Here is a 16630-nt window from a genome sequence, read left to right as displayed (position 1 = left end):
CTAAAACCACTCTGGTAACTTATCAGCATTCCCCTCTTCTCAAGCTCATGCGATAACCGTTCTGTTATTATCCTTTCCATTATCTTGCATATATTTGATGCTAATGCTTTTGGTCTGTGGTTTTGACAGATCCTTGCCAAATTTCCTTATTGGAATTACTATTGCTTCTTTCCATGCACTTGGTAATCTTCCCTCCTCCCACACTCTGTTATAAAAATGCAGCAACTTCAAGAGCGCTCCTTCTGCTAGATTTTTTAGCATAACATAACATATCAGATCTTTCCCTGGGGAGGTTGATCTCGATCTCTTTATTGCTCTCACCATTTCTGCCAATGTAAATGGATCATCAATTATATCATCAGTTTCTTCCCTCCTGTTTAACACACCTGGGTACTGACTTATTGTTCTTTCCCTTCTCCTTCTTCAGACAAATTTTCTGAACTGTGTATCTGTACAAACGACTTGGCCATGATCTCAGCCTTATCCCTACTGGAGATTGACTGGAGGCTGCTGTTTCCTCCTCAGTTATCATTACTGGATATTGACATCCCCTTCTATCTCCTCCCATCCTCTTAATCATTTCCCATACCTCTCCCACAGGTGTTGTTCTTCCTATTTTGTTGCAAAAACTCCTCCAACTTGCCCTTTTGGCTTGACGTATAGTTCTTCTCACCCCTGCCTGTGCCTTCTTATATTGAATCAAATGCTGCATATTATGGGTTCTTTTAACTAGTTTGAACACTCTATTTCTCTTCCTTACAGACTGACTACATTCCTCTGTCCACCATGGTACCAGTTTTCTATTCATCCTATTTTTACTCCTGGGTATAGATCCCTCTGCTGCCACAATAATTGCTGAAGTCACCTAACTGTTTAATTCATCTATATTTCCAGAAATGTCAATGCTTCTTTGCTCAAATTCTGGAACTTACCCCAATCTGCTTTCCCAAACACCCACTTTGGGATTCCACCACCTGGTCTTACTTCAGCTCTTTCATCTACTAAACATAAAAAATGGGTAGTGATCACTGCCTGCTGTTGAATCAGTCCAAACTCCCCAGTTACTAACTCCAGCCAAGGTATTAGACACTAACGTAATATCTAATACTGATTCAGTTCCTGTTGGTAAGTTTATCCTTGTTCCTCTACCATCATTCATACACAACAAATCCCTTTCTTCCATCAAATCTTCTATTACCTTTCCATTTGAATCTGTAATCGGATCCCCCCCATATTGTGCTGTGAGCATTGAAATCTGCACACCACGCTACTTTATGTCTGTTTTGTCCTTGTATCTTTAATAGGCTGTCCAAATCCAACCTTTTACATGGATTGTAGTAGTTAATTATAACCACTCCCTCCCCTCTCTCCCACACTTCCACCACTATGTACCTGATCATCTCCCTTTTCCAATACCCTACATGGTATACCTTGCTTGATTAACATAGCACAACCCCCTCCTCCCCCTAGATTTCTATCTTTCCTTATCATTGTATATCCGTATACCACAAAGTCTAACGTTGGTTTCAACCAAGTTTCCTGAATGCACACTACATCTGGTTTTACAATCATTTCTTTAAAAAGTGCTTGAATTCCTGGCCATTGGCCAGTAAGCTCCTTGCATTCTATTGCAAATGAATCACCATAATTAGTATTAACCAACCAATGACACTTCCTGGCTTGACTGATTAGTGAGGCGCTATATATATATCTCACTCCAAGGGTTGGGAAGGAAATAAAAGACCACTCTAGAAAATATTTCATGACAATAGGAACGTGACATATCCATCAGCAGTATGCTTTATCACAGGATGTGACGCAACAGAGAACAAACAACAAACAGGAAATACTGGTGACACTCGCCATGTCAGGCAGCATCTGTGGAAAGAGAAGCAAAGTTAATGTTTAAGGTTAATGGCCCTTCAGCAGAACTGGGAAATGGCATTTCCTGATTTCAATTCAAATTCTTAACATTGGTAGTTAGTTTTATATTTTCATTTTTGAAGAAAAAAATTAATTAGAAGTTAAATTTAATAAATCATGTTCTTGCCACTTATTCAAGGACATTTTTCCTTCAGAGCAAGAAGCAACAGTCAATCAGAATTTGGCTTCTATTCCCAAGCAGGGTCAATTGAACACATTTACTTGTGCGTGTATACTCCAAAGACTGGACAATTTGTTCCAGACACTTTCCTTCCTTTAGAAAACAGTTCCTCAATTAAGCCATGAATGAATGCAATTTCAGCTCCATAGAGGGGATTTTCTGTTAGTTCAATTATATTATTAAAGTGATTGAATTTTATATAATTAAGAAACTCAATCAGATAAATGAAGACTGACCTCTTAGCCTGGAAAAATAAAGTAAACTATATATTGTAGCTCCTTCTCGGTTTTCTACATGGTATAACTTTATATTTAATACACTGATCTGGGAATAAATTTGAAATGTGAAAGATTTTATATTCAGATTCTCATCAAGATTTATTGTAGCTATCAATTTCAGTCACTGCTAACCTTCTAGAGCCAAAGAGATAGACTTTAGATTTACCTTCTCCTCCCAGATGCAGTCAAAATGTTGGTGGTTGCTCATTGTATGAATGAGTCAATTTGTAAGACTTCATAAATAAGAGATTCTGCAAATGCTAGAAATCCAGAGAAACACCTACAAAATGCTGGAGGAATTCAGCAAGTCAGGCTGAGGTGTGGAGAGGAATAAACAGTCAATGTTTTGGGTTGAGGCCCTTCATTGGACCAGAAAGGAAGGAGGAAGTTGCAGCGGTGTACAAGCTGGCAGGTGACACGTGAAGCCAGGTGAGGGGGAAGAAGGGGGATGAAGTGAGAAAGTGGGAGGTGATAGGCGGAAACAGTAAAGGGCTGAAGAAGGTAACTGTTAGGAGAGAAGAGTGGACCAAAGGGAAAAGGGAAGGATGAGTGGCACCAACTCTCCATCCCTTCACTTCGATCTGTTGAAAAGCAGGGAAACAATTCCAATGAACTAGGCATGATATTGTGATTAACAAGCATGTTGAGTTCAAGAGACTGAGGCCAGATGCAAGAATCTTCCGTATTTTATATAGTTATACCTCATGAAGATGATTCTCTCCCAGTAATAAGATTGGACTAATGGTTTCCATTCAGTGTTGAATTGCCTACAACACTGCTCTGTAAAGATGGATTCTCCAAAGTTCCCTTCTATGGGGCAGGCATTGGTATAAGCGGAATCAAATACCCTTCAACAGGCGCTTTGTCCTAATAACCCAGTTCTGTGATGTCTGTGTACTTCTAGTGTCAGTACATTTGGATATGGCCAAAGTGTAGAGAGAGAGACATAGAAGCTGGTCAATATTTCAGACTTTAATGCAAACAGGGTTTTAAGGGAAGGGAGAACAATAAACGCTAACTCAGATAGGGCCCTTAACTAAAACTCTCAAATGGAAAAGTAAATGCCAGCACCAGGCTGAAAGAAATATCTAAATATAAAATGAATACTGCTAGTCTTCAGTGTCAGTCAACTCGACAGTCCACTTTCTCAGGCAAGGCCACATGGAAGCAGGCAATGTAACATTGCTGTTCTTTGCTCATCTCAACAAGTGCTACAATGAAAAGAAGAGTGTTAAATATCGCTATAATGAAATAATAATTACTGACTTGTGCACATTCACAAGCACAATTACCAAATCTCCTGAACTGCTGACCATGGTTGTGACATCTAATTCCTTCCCTTTATCATGGTGGAGAGGTTTTTGAATTCCTGAGATCCCGAGAGTGACGCTGTCTGGAAGTTAGCCCTTGGTGGGGTCACCCATAGCGGTAAGATCAAGGGGTAAGTTCCAAAGAGCAAACCAACCAAAGTTTCAATGGTGCAGCTGGCAGGAGATAATGAAACATCACCACAAAAGTGAAGGCTGGGAAAGGCTGCATCTTCAAAGGGTCCCTCATTGGAGTGCATGGCACACTACTGGATGCTGAATCCGATTTGTCAAGGACCATGTGGGTGGCTATGCATCAGCCTCCCAACATTAAAAAAATATGTACAGCTGTAATCCCTTTGGCAAACAACATATTCAACTCAAGTAATTGCACTGCTGCTACGATGATGACTACTACTAATTCTAATCCATTCTTTGCTATGTATTGGAGCTCCAGACAAGTATCACAAACAAGAGAAAATCCTCAGATGCTGGAAATCTAAGCAACACACAAGCACAAAATGCCGGAGGAACTCAGCAGGTCAGGCAGCATCTATGGAAAAGAGTAAACTGTCAATGTTTCAGGCTGGAACCCTTCGACAGGACTCCGGGTTCAGTGCTGCTGAAGGTTTTCAGCCTGAGATGTTGACTGTACTCTTTTCTGTAGGTGCTGCCTATCCTGCTGAGTTCCTCCGGCATTTAGGTATGTTGCTTCACATAAGTATACTATCTTATTACTGTTCGGAGCCGGCTGGTGGCGTAGTGGCATCAGTGCTGGACTTCGGAGCGAAGGCCCCCGAGTTCGAAACCAGCCGGCCCCCCAGGCACGCTTTCCATCCGTGCTGGGTTGAGCGTTAAGCTAGCAACTCGACCTCGTAAAAAAGAAATTGCCTGCTACAGAGCACATCAACAGCAAAAAGTTGATGGCCTATGCTCTCTCATGAGTTTAAAAGGCAATTTCCTTTCCTTTTCCTTATTACTGTTCTAATCTATCAGACTAAATTGTGGTTTGAAGTTTATTAAAGGTGAATTGTTTCAACCTTCTAACCGGAGGGCATCGCAAAGCTAGGAATGGCAAATAATGTGCAAGAGATACAAACTAACCAGCAATACTTTTTTTTGGCTTGTGTCAGTTTGGCTTTCCTAAAACAGATTGGTTTGGATTTTCTGAATGAAGCTTCCAGCTGCACTCACAGCTAGATGTCTCAGCTGCTTCACACAACCTGAGCTAGCTGGATATCCTGGATTGGATGTGGCCAGTGCTCCAAACGAGAGCATTGGTGAGAGTAAATCAAACTGAGAAAACCTGTAAATCCATTCTTTAATCAAAGTTTTCAACAAATCATTTTTTATATATAAAAATATTGCAGGTTTCAAAGAAGTAACAACACAAAAATATCTCAGATACTCAAAATTACAGCAAGCAAAGTTAATTTATAATAAAAGTAGAGTGCAACTTATTTTCTTCTCACCTTTCTTCCTCACAGGTGTAAATTCCCCACACCAATGAATGTATTCACATATCTCCCTGGTACAAAATCCATGAACAGATTTCCCAATCTACAAGGGATTCCCAACAAGTTTCTCCCCCTGTGGAGTCCTGTGTGGAAACCTGCTATCAAATTCACCAGCTGCAATGTATCAGCAATTTGGGGGGATTCTGCATTTGGATTGGCATTCACCAATTTCCATAAATTAGGTGCATATACTTCACAAGTGGCCACAGAACAGCTCAGTGAAATTTGGCCCATTGAGGGCAATGAAAATTTTTAATGCATAAATACTTTTCTCAAGCATAATAATTATGGATAATTAACCCACTTATGGATTTTGCCATAGTTCTGCAAAATTGATTACTTTCAGAAGTATCTTGTTACATTTATTAACTAAAAAATGTTAACCTGTTACTTTGGAGACACAAAATATAACACTGATTACTAAAAATAGAAGCCTTGGACATTCTCACTTGATATATAGAAAATTTCCAACAGAATGGAATAGAAAGACTTGATTATTAAAGTGAAGATCTGCTGGATGGATGAACAAATATTAGTCAAATTAGATTTTAAATTGATATTAAGCTCGTATGAATTTAAATGTATTTTTTCTCATTCATGGTTGGGTGAGTATTGTTTCAGTTGATATTTGTTTTGCTTATTGTAAACATTAAGAATCACTCAATATTTACAGTACTTAAACATAGTTTGTATTAGAAATATACAATTTCATATCATCAGAACGATCAGGGCACCACAGTAGAATAGCAGATAGAGTAGCGCTTACAAGTCGGTGCGTCGGAGTACAGAGTTCAGTTCAGACACTGTCCAAAAGAAGCTTGTACATCCTTCCTGTAAGCATGTGAGTTTCCCTCAGGTGTCATGGAATCATAGAATCATAGTGATAGAAGACTGTAGCACAGAAGCAGGCCCGTTATTACTTCATTAGTTTACTTTATTGTCGCCAAACAATTGATACTAGAATGTACAATCATCACGGCGATATTTGATTCTGCGTTTCCTGCTCCCTGGATTACAAATATTAAATATTAAAAATCAGAAAAATATTAAAATTTTAAATTATAATTCATAAATAGAAAATAGAAAAATGGAAAGTAAGGTAGTGCAAAAATAAAAACTGAGAGGAAGGTCCGGATATTTGGACGGTACGGCCCAGATCCGGGTCAGGATCCGTTCAGCAGTCTTATCACAGTTGGAAAGAAGCTGTTCCCAAATCTGGCCATACGAGCCTTCAAGCTCCTGAGCCTTCTCCCAGAGGGAAGAGGGACGAAAAGTGTGTTGACTGGGTGGGTCGTGTCCTTGATTATCCTGGCAGCACTGCTCCGACAGTGTGCGGTGTAAAGTGAGTCCAAGGACGGAAGATTTGTTTGTGCGATGTGCTGCGTCGTGTTCATGATTTTCTGCAGCTTCTTTTGGTCTTGGATAGGACAACTTCCATACCAGATTGTGATGCACCCTAGAAGAATGCTTTCTACGGTGCATTTATAAAAATTAGTGAGGGTTTTAGGGGACAGGCCAAATTTCTTTAGTTTTCTCAGGAGGTAAAGGCGCTGGTGGGCCTTCTTGGAAATGAACTCTGCTTGGTTGGACCAAGTCAGGTCATTTGTGATATTGACCCTGAGGAACTTGAAGCTTTTGACCTGTTCCACTTACGCACCACCGATGTAAATGGGGTCGTGCGGTCCGCTACTCCTTCTGAAGTCAACAACCAATTCCTTCGTCTTGCTGACATTGAGGGATAGGTTATTGTCTTCGCACCATGCCACCAGGTTCTTAATTTCCTCTCTGTACTCAAACTCATCATTACCCGAGATATTGAGTTTGATGGAAACTTGGCTACACAATCATGGGTGTACAGCAGGGGGCTGAGTACACAGCCTTGTGGGGCACCGGTGGTCAGAGTGATTGTAGAGGAGAGCTGGTCCCCTATTTTTACAGCCTGGGTCCTGTCTGTGACCAAGTGGAAGATCCAGCTGCAGATCTGAGTGCTAAGGCCCAGATTCTGGAGTTTAGGAATCAGTTTATTTGGAATGATGGTATTAAAGGCAGAGTTGTAGTCAATGAAAAGGAGCCTTGCGTATGTGTCTTTATTCTCCAGGTGTTCTAAGGAGGAATGTAGGGCCAGAGAGATGGCATCTGCCGTTGACCTGTTGCTCCAGCAGGCAAATTGCAAAGCGTCGAGGTTGACTGGTAGGCTGTGGTTGATGTGTGCCATAACCAATCTCTCGAAGCACTTCATAGCAATTGATGTCAGAGCCACAGGTCGATAGTCATTCAGGCATGCCACCTTGCTCTTCTTCGGCTCTGGGATTATCGTTGCCTTCTTAAAACACGAGGGGATCGTAGACTGAAGCAAGGAGCAGTTGAAGATGTCAGCAAACACGCCAGCTAGCTCGCTTGCACAGGCCTGGAGAACCCGTCCTGGGACGCCATCTGGGCCCAACGCCTTCCTTGGATTTATCTTCAGGAAGGCCTTTCTAACATCCTCCTCGGTAAGGACGAATCTCTTTGGGTCATATAGTTTGTGCTGAACTACTAATTTGCCTGGTCTCATCGAACTGCACTCGAACCATAGCCCTCCAAATCCTTCCTATCCAGATACATATATCCAACTTTCTCTAAAATGTTGCCATTGAACCCACATCCACCACTTCCACTGGCAGCTTGTTCAACAGGTTCACTATCCTCTCAGTGAACAAGTTTCCCCTCATGTTCCCCTTAAACATTTTACCTTGCACCTTTAACCCATGACATCTAGTTTTAGTCTCACCCAAACTCAATGGAAAAAGGCTGCTTACATTTACCCTACCCTATCTACCCTGTGGAGGGTTTAAACTAATTTGGCAGAGGGATGGGAACTGGAGAGATAGAGCTGAGGATGGGCCAGTTGCTATACAAGTAGATGCAGTGTGTAGTGAGACTCTAAGGAAGGACAGGCAGATTATAGAACAAAATTGCAATCAGTAGGATGAGTTGAAATGTAACACGGGGAGAAAATCAAAAAGGGTAAGGAATATAGGATTGAAGGTGTTATATTTGCATGGATGCAGTATATGGAATAAGGCAGATGATCTTGTAGTGCAGTTAGAAATTGGCAGGTTTGACGTTGTGAGCAACACTGAATTCTAGTTGACAGAAGATTATAGTTGGGAGCTTAAGATCCAAAGGATACACATTGTATCAAATGGACAGGCAGGTCGGCAGAGGGGTGAGGATGGCTCTGTTGGTAAAAAGTAAAATCAAATGTTTAGAAAGAGGTGACATAGGAACACAGATGTAGAATCCTTGAGGGAAGAGTTAAGAAACTGCAAGGATAGAAAGAACCTGATTAGAGACATATACAGGGCTCTGAACAGTAACCAGGATGTGGAGTACAAACTACAACAGGAGATAGAAAGGAATGTTAAAAGGGGCAATGTTATGAGAGTCATTTCAATATCAGGGTAGATTGGGAAAATCAGGTTAGTGCAGGATCCCAAGAGAAGGAATTTGTAGAATGCCTACAAAATGTTTTTTTTAGAACAGCTTGTGGTTGAACCCATTAGGGAAAGGCAATTTTGGAATTGGAGTTGTGTAATGAACCAGATTTGATTAGGCAGCTTAAAGTAAAGGAACCCTTAGGAGGCAATGATCACAATATGATAGAATTCACCCCGCAGTTTGAGAGGGAGAAGCTAAAGTCAGATGTATAAGTAATTCAATGGAATAAGGGGAATTACAGAGGCATGAGAGAGGAGCTGGCCGAGTGTGATTGGAACGGGACAGCAACAGGGACGGTAGCAGAACAGCAAAGGCCTAAGTTTCTGGGGGCAATTCAAAAGGTGTGGGATAGATACACAGAAATATTGCTGGATCACAAGGTATCTGATGCAGCTATTGTGCTAGTAGACCAAACAGCCTTCCGAGCTGACAGAATGCATAATTCTAGCAAGAAGTTAGATATGGTTTATGCATTTATGTTACTAATGCCTGGTGTACTAATTCAGTCATTATTGAAAGCTACTGCTGTCCCAACCTGGAATACCTAATGAAAAAGTGCAGATCCTTTCATCTACCTAAAGAAATCTCTGTATATTTTACAGCAGTTTACATACCTCTGCGGGTCAACATCAAGTTAGCATTAGCTCAATTGTATGATATGATCATTAAACAATCGGCTGCTTACCCCGATGATGTCTTCATCATAGCTGCCAATTTTAATCAGGCTAATCTTAAAATAGTATTCCCTAAATTCCATTGAAATGTGAATTGCCCTATAAGGGGGAATAACACACTGGACTAGGTGTACACCAACCATTGCAAGTGCATACACTATAGAGCCTTCCCATGCCCTCTCCTGGGACTGTCCAATCATCTGTCTTTACATCTGACCCCAGCGTATAGACCAGTGGTAAGGAAGGCATAAACTATCTTCTAGGAGAATGATAGTGTGGTCTGAGGGAGCCCCCTCCAGTCTGTAAGATTGCTTTGAGAGTACAAACTAGAGCCTGCTTACATACCAGTCTATGCACAACACAGGCATTGAATTAAAGGAATACGCTGCATCAAATTCTGCAAAGACAATGTCATCAGCACCAGAAACATCTGCGTATTCCCAAAGCAGAGACCATGCATGAATAATGAGTTACAGAACCTGCTCAAAGCTCATGACACTGCTTACTGATCTGGTGATGCCAAAGCATACAGAGACAGATGGAATATTCAGAGAGGTATCAAGCCCACTAAGTTTAGATAAAATACAGATTGAGGCTTACTTCTGTGAAGCCACTTATCCTTGATGTGGTTGGGAAGGAATCAGATCCATCTCAGGTTGCAAAGGATATCTCTCCTGCTCTGCTTATGGTGATGCCAAACCAACCAAAGAGCTAAACAGCTTCTTTGCTCACTTTGATAAGGACAATAAGGAACCAGTGACGAGGGCCTTAACATTGGATGGAGGAACTGTGCATACACTAAGCATACATGAGGTGAGGTGTATATGTAAGAATGTCAGTGCAAGCAGAGCAGTGGATCCAGATGGCGTACCCAGACGAGTCCTCAGTGACTGTGTGACCAGCTGGGGGAAATTCTGATGGGCTTTTACAACCTCTCGCTAACTGTCAAGCTCCACAATCGAGGTCACAATCTATAAGGCCTTGCACAAAATTGGTACGAATGGAGGAATGGCAAGGAAGAAGCCCAGGCAAAAAACAAAAGCTTGAGCTTTCCTGTAAAGACTTTGAATAGTGTAATTTAGAAGATATGGTAAAGATGTGGAAGAAAGCCTTCAGGTTAAATAAAACAGAAGTCAAACATTTTGGCCTCAGCACTAAGCTGTACGTGTAGCATTGATCTAATATTGAACATTAGCCAGGTAACATCATCCCTACCGTAATATGGTAGCATCATAATATGGAGATGCTTTACAGCAGTAAGGACTGCAAATCTGGTCAAGATTGACAGGAAGATGAATACAGCTCACACTTGTCGCTTCAGCATACTTTACTTACTTGTGCATAAGGAGAACAGCCTGACCCCTGTCACCAAACTGTTCTGAATTCTGAAGAGAAACATGTCATTTTTTACAGAATTGACTAGGAGTTATGGATATTTACCATTTGGCAAATTGTGTTTGTTCATATTCCTTAAATGTAAGATCAATCACCATTCACAATATAGGTGTTAAAAGTCATTCTCAGCTACAAGCTAACAATCAATGATACTTTGAAGTTAGTAAAGTGATTGTCCCTTAGTTGGTGTGTGTTTTTTATCCTTCTCTTACAACTTTATCATTTCACCTCATGCCAAATGGCTTCAGTCTCCTGCATTGCAAAGGGAAGCTGTACTCTACAAAGGAATTTTGTTAAATACCTTTCTTGCCTGGGCAGAGTACATAACATCCATCTTGGCTGGACAATATGGTAATCCTTGCCTTGCCTTAATTCCCACACTGGGACAGTGGGATTGTTTGAGACAGGATGCCAAGTGTGGGACATTGGTCACAGGAAGTATCTGTGAGAATGTATTCAAGGACCTAGCAGGAAGTGGGGCAGTATTCAAAGGAAGTCTTTAGAAACTGTGTGGTAACTGGAATCTCCGGAGCAGAAGGCCCCGAGTCCTTGGCTTTGCTTGTTTCAGCAGCAGGGGCAAAGTCGAAGGTGCTCGGCAGAGGATGGCGCTCAGGAGGCTGTATCAGAGGGGCTGGTCAGAGGCTTGAAGTTTTCAGATGGATGGACTCAGTGTCAGTGGTGGTCGGCTGCTTCCAAGGCATCAACAAGTTGACGGTGCCTGGAGGTTTATGGCAGGGAGTTTCTCCCTTTTGCCGTCTGCTATCGGGGACTCGGGAGTTGATCGACTCGGGGACTTTGAGACTTTTTTTTACCGTGCCCATGGTTTGTTCTTCATCAAATTATGGTATTGCTTTGCACTGCTGTAACTATATGTTATAATTATGTGGTTCTGTCAGTGTTAGTCTTTGGTTTGTCTTGTTTTCTGTGATATCACTTCGGAGAAACATTGTATCATTTCTTAACGTATGTATGCATTTCTAAGTGACAATAAAAGAGGACTGAGTATTCTCAAAATCTAAAAAAATCTAACATCAATGTTTTTTTCAGTGGACTGCAGGCTCTACAACAGTGTTCACAAGAAGACCTTGCTTATGCCATTTTCACCTTTCAATTATGTTTCTGCCTGCAATATTTCACTTTGTTTCCCAATTCTTTCAAGGTAAATTAAACTGGGAAGAATAATTCAAGATATTTTGTGCAATGTCTCAGCTATTTCCTTGTTCCCAAGCACCATTTTAACACTGAAACTCCTTTAACCCAGACAAGGGGGCAGGGAAAATGAGCAATCGTAAATCCAAGATCATAGACCCAGATTCACCATGGAAACCAGTTACTCTTCTCACCCTCATCACATCATTGTAACCCAGCCAATGACCAAGAGATGTTGAGGGAACAGTCAAACTGCGACATCACAATGAAATACAGCAGCACAGAAGGTTTCAAAGTCTGGTCGCCTGGAGACCAGAGGAAAATCAACCCCTCAGCGTGGTTGGAGGGCCATTTGCTGTTCTGGAGGCTGATGTAGACATGATGCATTCAAATGCCTGCTTCTGGCTGCAGATTTCACTGACCCTTGGATGGTGACTTTGAGATTTGCCCAGTCCCCAAGTGACAAATCTGGTCATTGGATCTTCCTGCTCACTGTCATTGCCAAGTGAGTGGCATTGAGCGAGTTAGGACCTGATAAATTCAAACCTACAACCTAGCAGCACCACAATGGGCCAAACGTCTCGACTTGGACTCTGAAATTCTTTTCAGTGGGATTTCACTGTGGCCTCAACTATTTTTCTCAAACTGCATCTTCCATATCAGAAAGCTAACAAGGTCAGAGAAAGACATTAAAAATCTGGGCAGAGTTCATTGTAATAGAACCAGAATGGGACAGAAAACCTCTTCCTGATATTCAGGATCCTGGTCCTTTGTGGGATTTCATCCCAGTCTTGAATGACTTTCTTGGACTAAATCTTACACATTAAAACTCTGAAAAAAAAGAAAGATAGACTGGAGAATATGGAACGATATCTGAAGGGGAAGGAAGAGATTTTCACAAGTTGGAGAGTTTCCATGAGAGAGAGAAAACTCCAGTAGCAGTGAGACAAAATGCTTATTCCTTCCATTCCTTTGATTAGAGTGATTGTATTTGAGAGGGATGATAGTTTAGTTGTTGGGATTTGAGTAGCAGGGTGGTCATCTTGGGGTAAATAAGGGCTAATTACTGCTTGGGACCCACTGTCCTTGTTGATCTTGGGTCGTTGCTAAGGAGCTGCTTCTAGGGTGATGTCAACAAAAGATTTTCAGTGATGTCAGATGTTCCACTTGGGCATATCTGAAGATGGTAAACACAAAATAATCTGCAGATGCTGTGATCAAAGCAACACTTTCAGTACGCTGGATGAACTCAGCAGGTCGGGCAGCATCGGTTAGAAATGATGAGTCGACATTTCGGGCCGGAACCCTGCGTCAGGACTGAAGAATGAAAGATGGGGAAGGATTTGGAGAATGCTTGTAGCTTCAGTTGAAAGACCAGTAATTTGAAAGACAAAGGGGTGGGGGAGGGGAAGCATTGACGTCATAGCCCTGAAACCAAAGGGTAGTAGAAGAAGGAGGCGGAACCATGAGGGAGCTGGGGGAGGGGGTAGAGTGAAATAAGGATAGAGGAAGGGAGGGGGAGGGAATTACCGGAAGTTGGAGAATTCTATGTTCATACCAAGGGGCTGGAGACTACCTAGACGGTATATGAGGTGTTGCTCCTCCAACCTGAGTTTAGCCTTCATCATGGCAGTAGAGGAGGCCATATATGGATATATATGGGAATGGGAAGCAGAGTTGAAGTGGGTGGCTACCGGGAGATCCTGTCTGTTGTGGCGGACGGAGTGGAGGTGCTCGACGAAGCGGTCCCCCAATCTGCGTCGGGTTTCACCGATGTAGAGGAGGCCGCACCGGGAGCACCGGATGCAATAGATGACCCCAACAGACTCACAAGAGAAGTGTTGCCTCACCTGGAAGGACTGTTTGGGGCCCTGAATGTTTGCAAGAGATGAGGTGTAGGGACAAGTGTACTTACACTTACAGGGATAAGTGCCGGGTGGGAGATCAGTGGGGAGGGACGTGCGGATAAGGGAGTTGCAGAAGGACCAATCCCTGCGGAAAGCGGAGAAGGGCGGAGAGGGAAAAATGTGCTTAGTAGTGGGGTGCTGTTGAAGGTGGCGGAAGTTGCGGAGGATAATGTGTTGGATCCGGAGGATGGTGGGGTGGTAGGTGAGGACAAGGGGAACTCTGTCCCTGTTGTGGTGGCGGGAAGGTGGGGTGAGAGCCGAAGTGTGGGAATTGGAGGAGATGCGGGTGAGGGCATTATTGATGACGGTAGAAGGGAAACCACGATCCTTAAAGAAAGAGGACATTTGAGATGTCCTGGAACGGAAAGCCTCATCCTCGGAGAAGATGTGGCGGAGACGGAGGAACTGGGAATAGGGAATGGCATTTTTGCATGTGGTAGGGTGGGAAGAGGTATAGTCAAGGTAGTTATGAGAGTCAGTGGGCTTGTAGAAGATGTCAGTGGATAGTCTGTCTCCAGAGATGGAGACCGAGAACATCGAGAAAGGGGAGAGAAGTGTCTGAGATAGAGCAAGTAAATTTGAGGACTGGGTGGAAGTTTGAAGTAAAGTCGATGAAATTGATGAGTTCAGCATGGTGCAGGAAGCAATACCAATGTAGTCGTCAATGTACTGAAGGAAAAGTTGGGGAGCAGTACCAGAATAGGTTTGGAGCACAGACTGTTCCACATAACCAACGAAGAGGCAGGCGTAGCTGGGTCCCACGCGAGTTCCCATAACTACACCCTTAGTCTGAAGAAAGTAGGAAGAGCTGAAGATGGTGTCCATTGTCCAATTGTAGACTGGGGAATCTGCTGCATTTAATAGACAGGTAGCGTTTCAGTCTCTGTCTGAATTTCAAAGTGAAAATGGTGTTGTAGTCGTCTTGTTTTAATCTGTTATTTGTAATATGTTAATAATTTGGAAGGGAATGTAGATTCAACAAATAGCGAACTTATGGATGATACCAAAACTGGTGAGTGGTAAAAGTGAGGGTTTCTGTGGTTACAACAGGATCTAGATCAGCTGAGGAAGTGGACCAAGGAATGACAGGTGTAACTTCACGGACTAAGTATAAACGGTAGGTCATTATCTAATTGTACACTGGTGAATTTACATTTGTTCTTTCTTCTCCAAGAGAGATATGGCTGCCAGAAGCCAAAGCATCTGGGTGGGCACCGGGATAAAGAGGTTTTCACTGTGAGAGCCAGTGATAGTGGCGTGAATGCCTAGTCCACAATACAAGACTGAGATAGCAGATCCCAACTGCAATTGAACAGGTGCTCCTCAGGTCCCTCTCTGTCCTGTCCACCCCTCGGTGCTAACTCAACAGCCAATGGTATATCCCTCCGTAGGTCACTGGTCACTGAGACGCTGTGAAGCCACCTCGCTCACCTCAGTACTGTTTTCATCCTGTCCTTTCTGGGGTGGGACGGTTCACCCACCTCTAAACTTGCTTTGACATTGATTTATTTATGAACTTAAAATTTGCTGTTTTTATGTGTCGATGGGTGTTTGGCATTCCAACCTGTTCTGTCTAAAGTTGCTTGGTCCAACTGTTAACACAAGAGATATGGAAATCCAAAGCAAGAAAGACAAAATGCTTGAGGAACTGAGCAGGTCAGGCAGCATCTATGAAGAATAAACAGTCAATGTTTTGAGTTGAGACTCTTTATCAGGACTGAAGAGGTAAACACAACAGGTCAGGCAGCATCTATGAAGAAGAATAAACAGTCACAATCTTAGATTGCGATCCTTTATCGGGGCTGGAAAGGACAAGGAAGGCAGCCAGAATAAAAAGGGGGTAGGGGAAGGAGTACAAGCTGGCAGGTGATAAGTGAGACCAAGTGAAGGGGAAGGTCCAGGCAGGTGGATGAAGGGGGATGATGTGTGATGCTGAGAGGTGATGGCTGGAAAAGAGAAGGAATCCGATATGAGACGAGAACAGACTATTGGAGAAAGGGAAGGAGAAGGATCACCAGAGGGAGGTGATAATTTCTCTCCCTCCTCCTTCTCTCTTTTTCTATTCCCCATTCCGACTCTCCTTTTGCACCTTGTCTTCTCCTCGCCTACCACTTCCCTCTGGTACCCATTGTTCAAGTGCAGACCGGAAAAAAACCTGCTGCCTTTAATACTCAGGCAACATTTCACCTTCCTTTGGAATCTAAAAATATAATAGTTGTCCTTTCCTCTTCACACGCCTTGCATGAATTGACAGGCAGATGAACTCCATCCCCAATTACTACACTGACAAAGACTTTCCAAGTTGACTTTCTTTAATGTAGCAACTGGCAGTAGGGTAAAACTGACAGTAAGAAAAACATACAATCAAAAGGTGTCCAAATTCCCATTATGGTAAGTACAAGGCAAGCATTAAGTATACCACAAATGATACCAAATAATACACAAGATACTGTATACAAATAATTTCCAAATATATCATAAAGATAGGCTACTGGTAAGCAAGATGTTGCTACATACAATGTATCTTATGTACATTTTCTCACTACAGGTTAGCCAGAACATGTGGCCTGCATGAGTATTCCATCTGTATTTTATCTGCACACAAACTATTTAAATATCTCTGATTTGTGGAAATATGCATATAAATTAATAAATAATAAACCCAAAGATTACTTTTACATACCAACAATGCTTTCAAAGACCTGACATCAAGATGATGTCGGATGAAAAGGCACAAGCTCTCCCTCAACTCTACATGGAGAACGGTCTCAATGCCTACTAATGATGTCATCAACTAGAGACATGGATCACATGACCTA

This window comes from Mobula hypostoma, chromosome 10, assembly GCF_963921235.1.
Source record: "Mobula hypostoma chromosome 10, sMobHyp1.1, whole genome shotgun sequence".
In the NCBI taxonomy this organism is placed as follows: Eukaryota; Metazoa; Chordata; class Chondrichthyes; order Myliobatiformes; family Myliobatidae; genus Mobula; species Mobula hypostoma.
This window is presented reverse-complemented; position numbering follows the sequence as displayed.